Here is a 15,022-nt window from a genome sequence, read left to right on the forward strand (position 1 = left end):
AAAGGGAGCAGTAATGATGATTAAATCTAAATTAATCTAGGTTAAATGAAGACTGCTACCCTCTAACCAGTCAGCACAGATTAAACACTGGTTTATGGTTTATGACTGGCCTCAACACAGGGGGTGGAGGGGTAAGTGATGACTGGTAACAATGTTGGGAGGGGTGTATTAGTAAACTAGTAAACTACGAGCAGGTGGTGACTTTTGGTGGCTAAAGATCTGATTGGTGATTGTGTGCAGGGTGGGGTTGAGGGGTGTTAAGTTAAAGAGAATACTGGCTACTACAAGTGTTAAGAATGCTAGGTTAAGAGCGGACTGGTCGCTATGTGTGTGTTTGAGGTAGCATACTAATTCCTGCCTGCATTTGCGGTTTTTCACACTAATTTGGCTTGAGCACTGGCAAGCCACTTATTGTATTGGCGATTAAACAAAAGTATAATTATTGCTGCTTATATTGCTTTGTAAAAATGTAAGTTAATGCTACAAAACAACTCTCATTGAAAACTGCATCAAAAAAAATGCCCAACGCATAGAAATATATTTACTGCAGTAAAATTTCAGCACGTATATGAACATATAGCACTGGAAAACAATTTCTCTTAGAGCCTATTCACATGTCCAGTAGTGCAGATTTCAGCATACCTCATAGCACTGCTACTGGCCTGTGGACAGAATTTGTTCCCATGCCACTCTCAGAAATGACTGGATGATTATTTTGGTACAGAGAAGGTGAACTCCGAACCATATCCTTCAAGCCTGCTGAAAAAATCTACTGGTCTGCAGACTAAACCAACAGTTTTTAGGTATCTTTGGCAAAGAAGGGAAAGAAGTGAAAGCAATAGGAGATACGATAGGGGATAGAAAAAACACAACAGATATTCCTGAAAAATCATCCTACAACTAAAACACTGCAGATTTCATTGAGTCATCCCTCCCCAGAGAAGTGGGTTATACAGTTTAGGGCTCTTCAACCCTATATGCGTTTGTACTTTTTCTTTTAACATGTTCTTAAAATGCATGCCACATATACTTCAATGGTGCCATTCCCACCTGTGCATAGTGTTTTGTGCCTGCTGCGGTGCCTTTGTGCAGCCTATTGCATTTATGCCCAAAAATATGCATGATAAAAAAAATTCCACACACAAAAAATAAGACATATACACTGTTAAGAGGAAAAAAAAAAAATCACAAAATTACATATTCATTTTCACAACTTTATCTGCAACTCTATACAGAAGAACTCTAAAACCTGTGGTCACAAACTATCTGACGTTATTAGCATGGGTTTGCTTGTATGCTTCATAGCTTAAAGAAGAATTAATAACCTTATTGCCTCTTGCAAACTACATGCAATTCCGATCTTCGATACGATCAGATTTTTTATTAAAAAAGTACTGCATGCTGATAATTTTTTTTTTTTTTATCCGAATTGAAAATCCGATTGTATATTAACCACCTGCCGCCCGCGTCACGCCAGTAGGCGTGGCCGCGGCGGCAGCCCCAGGACCGCCTAACGCCGATTGGCGGAAGGTCCTTTCTATGCACAATGCGGGCGATCGCGCGCACATCGCCCGGCATCCCGTGCGGCCCCCTGTGTCATCAGCCCGCCGGCCAATTAGCAGCACCGGCGGGCTGCGATCATTCAAACAGCCCAATCCTATGCGTATAATACACGTTGTTATGTAAACAACGTGTATTATACTGGCTGCCTCCTCCTCTCCTGGTGGTCACAGCGTTCCCGGACCACCAGGAGAGAGGACGGCAGCCCTGCTCACTGAGACCCGCCCGTTTCCCTGCTCGATCCCCCCCGCGATCGGCGCTGATCACCCCCACAGCCCCCCTCACTGCCCTGCCAAGGCGTCTGACTGAGGTCTGAGTGTCATCTGGTCGCCTGTCACAGCTCTGATCGAGGGCTGAGTGACATGTGAGTGACATCTATTGCCTGTGCACTGATTTTTAACATCAGATTGATTGATTGATGTATTGATTGCATTGTAATTGGTTTTATGATCATCTGTGATTGCCCTGTGAGTTTACATTGGTTGGCATCTGACAGCTGCACTGTGATTGATATCTGGTCGCCTGTCACAGCTCTGATCGAGGTCTGAGTGACATCTATTGTCTGTGCACTGATTGATTTTTGACATCTGATTGATTGATTGGTGATTGGTTTTTGATCATCTGTGATTGCCTGTGATTTCAATTGCTGTTTTCGTTGGTTGGCATCTGACAGCGGCACTGTGATTGTTATCTGGTCGCCTGTCACAGCTTTGATCGAGGTCTGAGTGACATCTATTGTCTGTGCACTGATTGATTTTTGACATCTGATTGATTAGTGATTGGTTTTTGATCATCTGATTGCCCTGTGATTTCAATTGCTGTTTACATTGGTTGGCATCTGACAGCGGCACTGTGATTGATATCTGGTCGCCTGTCACAGCTCTGATCGAGGTCTGAGTGAGATCTGAGTGACCTATGAGTGATCTATTGCCTGTGCACTGTTTTTTGGCCAGTGAGTTAGCTAGGCTTTGTTAGGTAGTTAGCGCCCAGCCCACTACACCGCAGTCACTAATAAGTCGCTGATTAGCGTCATCACTGTCGCTAATCAGCATTGGTACTATATTGTATCTGTAAGTGATCAGTACTGATCGCAGTCAGATCTATATAAGTACGTTAGGGTCACCTTAGAGTAGGCTCCACTAAAAACGCAGTGTTTGCCCGATCAGGCCTGATCGTTCTGCCGCACTTGCGTTCAGCCCGCCCCACCAAGTGAAAGAAATTTTTGTTTTCTGATCACTGCAAAAAACCACCACAATAGTTGCGACGCTATAAAGATCAGTTTTGATTTTTTTTTTTTTTTAATCAAAACTGAGCGATCGCAGCTGATTACTTAAATACTCCCATTTGCTAGACAGGTGCATTTTTTTTCCTGGGTGGTCTCAGAGGAATACCTCCTAAATTTAGCAGCCCAAAATGGCAAAAAAGATGTATTCCCTGCAAGAGGCCTACAGTATTATGGCCGAGTCGGGTGAGAGTGATTGGGACTTCTCATCCGATGAATCCGGCTCAGAATATGAACCTGTAGAGGACAGCGACTCTCTGACCGATAGTTCTGATGACGAGGTTGTGGTCCCTGCTAGCGCCAGGCGTACCCGACCCCATGTCAGTGGACCGCAGGTTGCGCAGGATCAACCTCAAGGGCAGCAGAGTGGTGCTAGCGCTGATCCAGATTTTGATGGTGAGGCATGCACCAACAGCGCATCACATCCTGGACTTGAAACCAGTACTGACGTAGACCCTGGTGAAGTGGCGAGCACCAGCATGGCAGTTGAAACTGGTTCGGTGGTACGTGCAGTAAGACCCCAGTCGCAGCCACCAGAAACACGGGCCCGTAGTACCCCTAGGCTCCCAGAGGTGCTGGCAAACCCTCATTGGAAGTTCCCTAATTCCGCCGCACCCGTAGTGCCCCCTTTCACCGCCCAGTCTGGAGTCCAGGTGGAGACAGATCATCTAGGATCGGCCTTAGACGCTTTTCATCTGATCTTCACCAAGGATCTCTATGACTTAGTCGTGGCAGAGACCAACCGTAAGGCCACACAATTTATCACCGCCAATCCGAACAGCTCCCATGCCCAGCCTTTTCGGTGGAAACAGGTCACAGTTTTCGAATTTAAAATCTTTTTGGGCCTTCTCCTTAACATGGGTCTAACTAAAAAAAATGTATTGCGGTCCTATTGGTCTACGCACCCAATACATCACATGCCCATATACTCTGCTGCCATGTCCAGGTCACGTTTTGAGGACATCCTGCGCTTCCTGCACTTTAATGATGATACAACCTGTCATGAAAGAGGCCACGCTGACTATGACCGGCTCCACAAATTTCGGCCCCTCATAGACCACCTGTCATCCAAATTTGCAGATGCTTACACCCCTGAACAGAACATCTGTATAGACGAGTCCCTCGTACATTTTACCGGGCGCCTTGGCATTAAGCAGTACATCCCAACCAAGCGCGCCCGGTATGGGGTCAAGCTGTATAAGCTCTGTGAAAGGGCCACAGGCTATACATATCGCTTTAGGGTCTATGAGGGAAAAGACACAAAATTGGAGCCGGTCGGATGCCCTGACTACCTGGGGTGCAGTGGCAAGATTGTGTGGGACTTGGTGTCACCCTTATTCCACAAGGGGTACCATCTCTATGTGGACAACTACTACACAAGTGTGGCCCTCTATCAGCATTTGAAGATACTCGGAATTCCCTGCTGTGGCACCGTGCGGCCTAGTCGCCGGGGCTTCCCCCAATATCTCACTGCTACCCGACTTGCACGGGGGGAGAGGGCTGCCTTGTGTAATGACGACCTTCTTGCAGTGAAATGGAAGGACAAGAGGGACGTTTACCTTCTGTCGACCATTCACGGAGACACGACAGTCCAAATTCAGCGAGCAACTGAGGTTGTTGAGAAACCCCTCGCCGTCCACGACTATAATTTAAACATGGGAGGGGTGGACTTCAATGACCAGATGTTGGCTCCCTATTTAGTTTCCCGAAGGACCAGCCCCTGGTATAAGAAAGTGGCTATTTACTTGATTCAATTGGCAATGTACAACAGCTTTGTTCTCTACAGTAAGGCTGGGAGAACAGGATCCTTCCTTAAATTTCAGGAAGAGATCATTACGGAACTCCTGTATCCAGGAGGGGCCGTGGCCAATCCCCCTAATGTAGTTAGCCGGCTACATGAAAGACACTATGCTTATGTCTTTCCGAGTACCCCAGGTCAACGCACCCCAAGAAAACATTGTCGTGTCTGTAAGAGGGATGGAATGAGGCGTGACACCACTTTTTATTGTCCCTACTGTCCTGACCAGCCTGCCCTATGCATAGGGGAGTGTTTTGAAAAGTTCCACGAACACATTCGCTATTGGAGTAGGGAACGTGAGACACGGTAGTAGTCTCTCAAGGCTCTTTCACACTGGAGCGATGTGTTGCAGCATATTGCCTAGCGAAAGTCCCACTTTGCGGTCCCCCCTTACGCCGGAAGTGTTCGACTTAAAGCTAGTGCATACCTACGCTACTGCGCGACTCCTGTGTGTGAAACAAGACATCTGCTTTTGAGAGACCCAAATACACAGGGCTGCCAGAAACCTCTCCTTTCACTTGGGACAAAGTGCATAGTGTACTTTGCTACATCTCTGCGATTTGCGCTTTGCACACTGTCCCAATGGGAAGGAGAAGTTTGTCCTCGGAAGGTAAGTTAAAAAAAAAACAAAAAAAAAAAACAGGTAAGCAAAAGTTCCAAATGTTATTGTTTGGTTAAAAAGGTTTAATAAAGTTTACGAAAGTTAATGTTAATGTTAATGAATTTCTTGCATTGCTGCTTGCGTGGTTTTTTTTGTATGTTTTTTTCTCTCTCTTTTTCCATCCTTTACCCTTCCAGGTGGACCGAGCGAACGACTGATCGACCAACCAGCTGCAGCACTGATGGTGCATCCTTACAGAAGCATTGCGCGTCTGTCAGATTACACACAAGTCGGTGCATGCAGCGCTGCAGGACGAGATTTCTCCTCCGCAGTAAGATACGTTTGCCAAGGCATATGAGCTGAGGGGTGGTGTTGGAGCTCCTATGCTTTGGCAAGCACTTTGTATCAAAACTGGCAAAGGTTTTTTCATCCACATCGATCGATGTGAATGGATTAATCTGGTTTGCCAGGGCATAGGAGCAAAGTGGGTTTGGAAAATTTTGTGGGCGGTGCTCCTACGTCCTGGCAAATGCCATGCCCCCCTCTTTTTTTCACATATTTCGGCAGATATTTTTTCATCCACATTGATCAATGCGAATGTGAGAATCTTTGCCGTTCATTTTTCCTTTTATGGAGAAAAAAGTGCATCACCCGTATGCCCAATATAAGGAGTATAGCAGAAACTCCTAATACTGGCCATACATGTAATGATTGTGGAGATGCTAAAATGCCAGGACAGACCCCCACAAGTGACCCCATTTTGGAAAGAAGACACCCCAAGGTATTCGCTGAGGGGCATGGTGAGTTCATAGAAGATTTTATTTTTTGTCATAAGTTAGCAGCAATGGATTTTTTTATTTTTTCCCCACAAAGTGTCATTTTCCGCTAACTTGTGCCAAAAAATAAAATTTTATATGAACTCACTATGCCCCTCGTGGAATACCTTGGGGTCTCTTCTTTCCAAAATGGGGTCATTTCTGGGGGGTTTTACTGACCTGGAATTGTTTGGTGGGGGCCTAAATTGTGAGCACCCCTGTAAAGCCTAAAGGTGCTCATTGGACTTTGGGCAAGTTTGCGCAGCTAGCCTGCAAAAAAGTGTCACATATGTGGTATTGCCATTCTCATGAGTAGTAGTATAATGTGTTTTGGGGTGTCTTTCCACACATACCCATGCTGGGTGGGAGAAATATCTCTGTAAATGACAATTTAATGTAAAAACATGGAAAAAATTGTCATTTACAGAGATATTTCTCACACACAGGATTGGTTATGTGTGAAATACACCCCAAAACACATTATACTACTATTCCTGAGTACAGCGATACCACACGTGTGACACTTTTTTGCAGCCTAGCTGTGCAAAGGGACCCAAAGTCCAATGAGTACCTTTAGAATTTCACAGGTCAATTTTAATTATTTGGTTTCCAGACTACTCCTCACAGTTTAGGGCCCCTAAAATGCCAAGGCAGTATAGGAACCCCACAAGTGACCCCATTTTGGAAAGAAGACACCCCAAGGTATTCCATGAGGGTCATGGTGAGTTCATAGAAGATTTTATTTTTTTGTCACAAGTTAGTGGAAAATGACACTTTGTGAGAAAAAAAACCTAAAAAATCCATTTCCACTAACTTGTGTCAAAAAATAAAATATTCTATGAACTCATCATACCCCTCATGGAATACCTTGGGGTGTCTACTTTCTAAAATGGGATCACTTGTGGGGTTCCTATACTTCCCTGGCATTTTAGGGGCCCAAAACCGTGAGGTGTAGTCTGGAAAACAAATGAGTAAAATTGACCTGTGAAATCCTAAAGGTACTCATTAGACTGTGGGCCCCTTTGCACAGCTAGGCTGCAAGAAGGTGTCACACATGTGGTATCCCCGTACTCAGGAGTAGTAGTATAATGTGTTTTGGGGTGTCTTTTCACACATACCCATGCTGGGTGGGAGAAATATCTCTGTAAATGACAACTTTTTCCATTTTTTTTACACACAATTGTCCATTTACAGAGATATTTCTCCCACCCATCATGGGTATGTGTAAAAATACACCGCAAAACACATTATACTACTTCTCCTGAGTATGGGGATACCACATGCGTGGCACTTTTTTGCACCCTAACTGCGCTAAGGGGCCCAAAGTCCAATGAGTACCTTTGGGATTTCACAGGTCATTTTGCGACATTTGGTTTCAAGACTACTCCTCACGGTTTAGGACCCCTAAAATGCCAGGACAGTATAGGAACCCCACAAATTACCCCATTTTAGACAGAAGACACCCCAAGGTATTCAGTTAGGAGTATGGTGAGTTCATAGAAGATTTTATTTTTTTGTCACAAGTTAGCGGAAATTGAATTTTATTATTTTTTTCACAAAGTGTCATTTCCCTCTAACTAGTGACAAAAAATAAAATCTTCTATGAACTCACCATACTCCTAACTGAATACCTTGGGGTGTCTTCTTTCTAAAATGTGGTCATTTGTGGGGTTCCTATACTGTCCTGGCATTTTAGGGGCCCTAAACCGTGAGGAGTAGTCATGAAACAAAATTTCTCAAAATGACCTGTGAAATCATAAAGGTACTCATTGGACTTTGGGCCCCTTAGCGCAGTTAGGCTGCAAAAAAGTGCCACACATGTGGTATCGCCATACTCAGGAGAAGTAGTATAATGTGTTTTGCGGTGTATTTTTACATATACCCATGCTGGGTGGGAGAAATATCTCTGTAAATCAGATTTTTTAGATTTTTTTTTACACACAACTGTCTATTTACAGAGATATTTCTCCCACCCAGCATGGGTATATGTAAAAATACACCCCAAAACACATTATACTACTTCTCCCGAGTACAGCGATACCACATGTGTGGCACTTTTTTGCACCCTAACTGCGCTAAGGGGCCCAAATTCCAATGAGTACCTTTAGGATTTCACAGGTCATTTTGAGAAATTAGGTTTAAAGACTACTCTTCACGGTTTAGGGCGCCTAAAATGCCAGGGCAGTATAGGAACACCACAAATGACCCCATTGTAGAAAGAAGACACCCCAAGGTATTCCGTTAGGAGTATGGTGAGTTCATAGAAGCTTTTTTTTTTTTGTCACAAGTTAGCGGAAATTGATTTTTATTGTTTTTTTCACAAAGTGTCATTTTCCGCTAACTTGTAACAAAAAGTAAAATCTTCTATGAACTCACCATACTCCTAACGGAATACCTTGGGGTGTCTTCTTTCTATAATGGGTTTATTTGTGGTGTTCCTATACTGCCCTGGCATTTTAGGGGTCCTAAACCGTGAGGAGTAGTCTTGAAACCAAATGTCTCAAAATTACCTGTGAAATCCTAAAGGTACTCATTGGACTTTGGGCCCCTTAGCGCAGTTAGGGTGCAAAAAAGTGTCACACATGTGGTATCGCTGTACTCGGGAGAAGTAGTATAATGTGTTTTGGGGTGTATTTTTACACATACCTATGCTGGGTGGGAGAAATATCTTTGTAAATAGACAGTTGTGTGTAAAAAAAATCTAAAAAATCTGATTTACAGGGATATTTCTCCCACCCAGCATGGGTATGTGTAAAAATACACCCCAAAACACATTATACTATTTCTCCTGAGTACGGCGATACCACGTGTGACACTTTTTTGCAGCCTGGGTGCGCTAAGGGGCCCAAAGTCCTATGAGCACCTTTAGGCTTTACAGGGGTGCTTACAATTTAGCACCCCCAAAATGCCAGGACAGTAAACACACCCCACAAATGACACCATTTTGGAAAGTAGACATCCCAAAGTATTCAGAGAGGGGCATGGTGAGTCTGTGGCAGATTTCATTTTTTTTTGTCACAAGTTAACAGAAATGGAAACTTTTTATTATTATTTTTTTGGTCACAAAGTGTCATTTTCCGCTAACTTGTGACAAAAAATAAAATCTTCTATGAACTCCCCATGCCTCTTAGTGAATACTTTGGGATGTCTTCTTTCCAAAATGGGGTCATTTGGGGGGTATTTATACTATCCTGGAATTCTAGCCCCTCATGAAACATGACAGGGGGTCAGAAAAATCAAAGATGCTGGAAAATGGGAAAATTCACTTTTTGCACCATAGTTTGTAAATGCTATAACTTTTACCCAAACCAATAAATATAGGCTGAATGGGTTTTTTTTTTATCAAAAACATGTTTGTCCACATTTTTCGTGCTGCATGTATACAGAAATTTTACTTTATTTGAAAAATGTCAGCACAGAAAGTTAAAAAAATCATTTTTTTTACAAAATTCATGTCTTTTTTGATGAATATAATAAAAAGTACAAATCGCAGCAGCAATCAAATAGCACCAAAATAAAGCTGTATTAGTGACAAGAAAAGGAGGTAAAATTTGTTTGGGTGGTAAGTTGTTTAACCGAGCAATAAACAGTTATAACTGCAGTGGTCTGAATTGTAAAAAATGGCCTGGTCTTTAGGGGGGTTTAGCACTGCAGTCTTCAAGTGGTTAAAAAACAAACAAACAAAAAAACCGAATCGCATGTAGTATGCAGGAGGCCTGGCTTCTTTAAGGCTTCTTGCACACTACATGCGTTTCCGATTTTGACCAGATTTTTAATCGATTCCGCTTTTTAACCAATCCAACATGCTGCGTTTTTTTCTTCTTGTGTTGATAGCATCCAGGGAAAATTGGAATCGTAAATCGGAATCGTGATTTGCAGTGTGCGAGGCCTTACATTGCAAATCCCGATTTGCGATTCCGATTTTCACTGGAGAAGAAACACAAGAAGAAAAATGCAGCATGCAGGACTTTTTTTTTTTTTTTTTAAAGCGCATTGGAATTGCATGTAGTGTAAAAGAACCCTTAAACAGCATCCACAGATCCCAAAGTCTATAATCAGAAAAAACATCAGAGTTCTTTATCCTGCAAAACCTGGAAGTCTTCAAGTCACATAGTATTCGATCAACATTTGTGAGCCCTATAAATCCTAAGCCAACTAGAAACCCCTCTCCTTACAGCGTAACATGAAAAGACTGGGCTGTACAGAGAGCTGTATTTCACAAAGGCTATTACTGGGAGAATAAGAGCATATTTTCTCTGCTTTAGACAATAAGACAGAACATCAATACTACCCATGCTCGCTCTACAGGAACAGTAGCTCAGGATGCAGAAATAAACAATGGCCAGCAAACTTAGACCTGGGCAAACGAGCATTTCACAGAAACTATGGCATGCTGTTCAGGAACTGTATGAACACACTGTATACTACTGAATGAAACTAGGGTGAGCCATTCGTTCTCTAAACGTCCTCTTGCCTGTTAAACTATCACACAGATGCAGCCATAATTTCCTTCCAACCTAGACAGCACTCCTGGTGTGCACAGCCTGGTGCACACCAAAACCCGTTAGCAGATCCGCAAAATGCTAGCAGATTTTGAAACGCTTTTTCTTATTTTTCTGTAGCGTTTCACCTAGCATTTTGCGGTTTTGGGAAGAGTTTTTGGTGTAGTAGATTTCATATATTGTTAAAGTAAAGCTGTTACTGAACAGCTTCTGTAACAAAAACGCCTGCAAAACCGCTATGAACTGCCGTTTTTCAGAGCAGTTTGCGTTTTTCCTATACTTTACATTGGAGGCAGAAACGCCTCCGCAATCCAAAAAATGCCTCACCTTAGGAGTATGCGTTTCAGCAAAACGCCTCCCGCTCTGGTGTGAACCACCCTATTGAGATACATTGACCAAGCGTATCTGCAGCCGCAAGCAGCTGCAAAAACGTCAAAAAACCCGCTCGGTGTGCGCCAGCCCTAAAAGTGGACCATTGTGAAAGGCTGATTCACATAGATAAAAGTGTTGCAGTGCAGTTACTGCTTTTCAGCATCTAAAACCAACTGCAAAATAGCTGCTGAGCATTTGATCGCATTTGCATGCAGTTCAAGCATCTGTCATTTAAAAAGCAGTCGCCCACTAGAGCGCTTTCAGCTGTGTTTTGGAATAACTGACGATCCCAAAATACATTATGCCAATGAAAGTGTATGCAAGTGAACCTACTGCAGCAATTGTGATTAGGCCAAATCCCAATTGCGGGTCCTGCAGCATTTTGGAGCGATTGTGCTTCAATGTAAACTATAAGATTGCGGCAAATTTCTTTGTATTTGCTGTATAAAAGTAATTTTCCAGTGATTTTACCACCCGAACCATAAAAAAATGGAAACTCGTTAATTACAATCACTTTTCAATTTGCTACCACTAAAATGAAATCGCTTCTAAAAATGCTGTAAATGACCATACAAAACGCTGCACAAAGCATTTGCGTGATTGCAAGCGGAGGAGTGATCTCCAGTAGGCCCTAGGCCTTAAAGCGTATCAGTTATCAGTGTAAACCCAGCCTAAAGGACTGTGCAAAACCTCTTTGCTTAAAGGACAACTGAAGTGAGAAGAATATGGAGGCTGCCATATTTCCTTTTATGCAATACCAGTAGCTTGGCAGCCCTGCTGATCTATTCGGCTACAGTAGTGTCTGAGTAACACCAGAAACAAGCATGCAGCTAATCTTGTCAGATCTGACAATAATGTCAGAAACACCTGATCTGCATGCTTGGTTCAGAATCTATGGTTAAAGTATTAGGGGCAGAGGATCAGCAGGATAGCCATTCTTAGAAGGAAATAAATATGGCAGCCTCCATTTCCCTCTCGTTACAGTTGTCCTTTAAGGCTAATTTCACACCAGGACGTTGCGTTAGAGGGGGCGTTAAGGTCGCATAACGTTCCCCTAACGGAACGCCTGGTGGTGCTGGATCTGGACGTCAGAGTGAGCCGCGTTGTGCAGCTCACTCTGGCGTCCGTGATTCCGTGATGCGCACTCTTGTGCGCATGCGGCATCACGTGGTCCCGCCGGCCAATCACCGCACAGGAAGTAAACACTGCACGTCACAACGTGCAGTGCATATTAATTAGCCATGTGCCTGGCCGCTCTCCGCTCCTCCACAAGATTACTGAGCATGTGCAAGCAGTCTAACGCGGCTCAGCCGCGTCTAAAGTACTGCATGCAGTACGTTGTCTTGTGACGCAGCGTTACAATGTAACGCAACGTGGGCACTGTGAACAGCCCCATTGATTTTTCATTACTGTGCGGTGGGCTGCGTTACAGGCTGCTCTAACGTGCGCCTGTAACGTCCCACTGTGAAACCAGCCTAAAGGTCCACTATAGGAAAATGTTGAATTTTCATTGTCCTTATAGTCATTAAGGTAGACAGCGCATGGCAATATTACTACTGGAAGAGAGTACTGTGAGTTACGCTACTAGCATGACCCACGGTACTTAAGCAGTGTTAGTGTTGCTTTGGTAACGTGCGTTACTAACTAGTGTTATCGAAGCAGCGCTCTTGCTACTTGGGTCATGCAAATATAATTCGCAGTACATCCTGCACTGCAATATTACTGCACTTTTGTGCATCAGCAACAACATATGTCCATCAAGTTCATTATATAATTTTAGCAATGTAATCCTTCAAGAAATTTTTGTGGAACATCCTCACAGTTAACACAGTTGTGAGCAAATGCTTTCGTTGTAAATTGTGAAAGTCTCTTCTACTCTCAGTGATCTGCTCCCATTGTCCTCAATTTGCCTTATCAGCTCTTGTAGTGATCGGACAAGTCGGATTTAATCGAACCGTAAAAAGAATCAAAATCGAATCATAAATAGAATCTTATCATGTAGATTGGGCTCTAGAGAAAAACCTGTAAGCCATGACCTTGTGTGGATAGTATTTATGCTTTTCCCCTAGCAAACTAGCATTCAGAATTAGGACATACATTTCGGGGTAAGCAACAGTCCCTCACACATATACTGGGGGAGGCAAATGAAGGGAATAGACTTCTTCTGCCCAACAGAGCCAATTCCTAAGTACCATTACCCAAAATCTCTACATTCATTTAACTTATTAAGCACATTTGAGACAGAGGTTTGCTTTAACATACCGTGTAACAAAATCTTCAGAAAATGCAATTTTTTAATATTTGACAGCTCCTCACCAGCCAGGCTCAAGGATCCCCATCTTTACACAACCTCTTCCACCTTACAATACTTCTAACAGATATTACTTACCAATACAACTGCTGGCTGTCAGAAATCAAGTCAGGTGGATGAAACTAATTGAAGCAGGGGACCCCAGTCTCTTTTATCAGCTTAGCTAACAGATGACGTGGTTTGATATGGAAAAGTAGAATTTCTGTGCATTTATCTGTCACAAAGTATTTAATTCTGCGGATATCACATGAATGACTGTGGGGTTGTAGGATGTTAAAATTCCCACCATAGTGCTCATTTAAACATTTGATATTACATTTAGATACTTACCTCAGTAGAGGGAAGCCTCTGGATAGTCATCCTATGGCCCACCATTCTAGTTTCTCAAAGAATTTTGAAAAGGGCTTGTCCAATATGCTCTTGTGGGCATGAACCAGTGTGACCATACTGCACATGCGTGAGTACAGTCTGTGCATGCCCAGTAGCATGAAGCCACTGGTCCACAACTTGGCCTGTACTCACACATGTGCAGTACTGTTGCACGCATACAGGAGCAACAGTGCGGCTATGGATATTAAGATAGTCCTGGCCAGCAGCAGTGGCCTTGCGTAGGATCTTGGGAGTATCGAGAGACTTGCCACCAGTGACTAGCGAAAATGCTAATATTCTTCTCGTACTTTTTTTTAATAGGTAAAAATTTCGCTTCGACAAGCGAAAATTTGCTAGAATATTTAATCTTTTTTTCACCTAATAGCTGCCGACTTTTGCGGTTAATAGCACAGCTCCCTTACCAGCTAGAATCACCCAATTTGCAGGATGTTAGGGAGCACAGTGGGAGCAAGAGGGAAAAAAAAGTTTTCAAAAATACCTTATAGATTTAGAGAAAATCAATTAAAGTTACGATAGGAAAAAAAGTATGCATTTAAATGCGGTAAATAACAGATAATGTAGCAACGTAACTGTAGTGTAAATTTACTTACATCAAAAGAAGGAACAGTGAATTTCATATTGGGGTTTCCAGGGGGTCCGCATTAGTGATGTTGTGAACTTGAAATTTTTGGTTCGCGAACACAAATTTGCTGCAAATGTTCATGAACTAGCAAACCGTGCGAGCTGCAATAGACTTCAATGGGCAGGCGAATTCTATAACCTCGAGGGACTGTTTCTGGCCCAGTGGCGGATCTAGAGGGGTGCAGGCATGGCTAGTGCCATGGGCGCCAGCACACCATGGGCGCCATGCCTGCCCCCATGCTGCCTGCCACCTACGCATCCTTGCCGCTCTTTCCACTATCACTATGCCTCCGGTCCCCCGCGCCCCCCCCCCCCCCTCGTTCCTTTCCATGGGGGATATGCTATTCGCCACTTTCGCATCTTGTGCTTCCCAGCCCTCCCTCCCATCCATGCTAGATCCCTCCGGTCTCCCGCGCCCCCACCCGCCGGCTCTCTGTCCCTGCTTTCAGACTTTAGTTTAGCGGCAAGAGGCGAGACAGAGAGGGCGCACTCCATACACCCGTCGCGTCACATGCGGAAGTGACGTCATCAACTACTTCCTGCATTTGAAGCGCACCGGGCGGGAAGTGTGCGCCCTCTCTGTCTCGCCTCTTGCTACTAAACTAAAGTCTGACTGACAGCAGGGACAGAGAGCCGGCGGGCGGGGGCGCGGAAGACCGGAGGCATCTACCATGGGAGGGAGGCACAAGATGCGGAGGTGGCGAAAATCTAACTCCGGTCCAGGAACAGAGAGCCGGGAATGTGGTAGAGGTGAGCACTTCATCCCTCCT

At 43.9% G+C, this 15,022-nt stretch overlaps 1 protein-coding gene across 5 annotated transcripts in view; it reads right to left on the minus strand.

Moving 5' to 3' along the window:
• The window catches only part of UIMC1 (ubiquitin interaction motif containing 1), a 209,430-nt gene that overhangs the window by 117,179 nt on the left and 77,229 nt on the right, over positions 1-15,022 (minus strand). The gene's annotated exons all lie outside the window — the stretch shown is intronic.

This window comes from Hyperolius riggenbachi, chromosome 3, assembly GCF_040937935.1.
Source record: "Hyperolius riggenbachi isolate aHypRig1 chromosome 3, aHypRig1.pri, whole genome shotgun sequence".
Lineage (NCBI taxonomy): Eukaryota > Metazoa > Chordata > Amphibia > Anura > Hyperoliidae > Hyperolius > Hyperolius riggenbachi.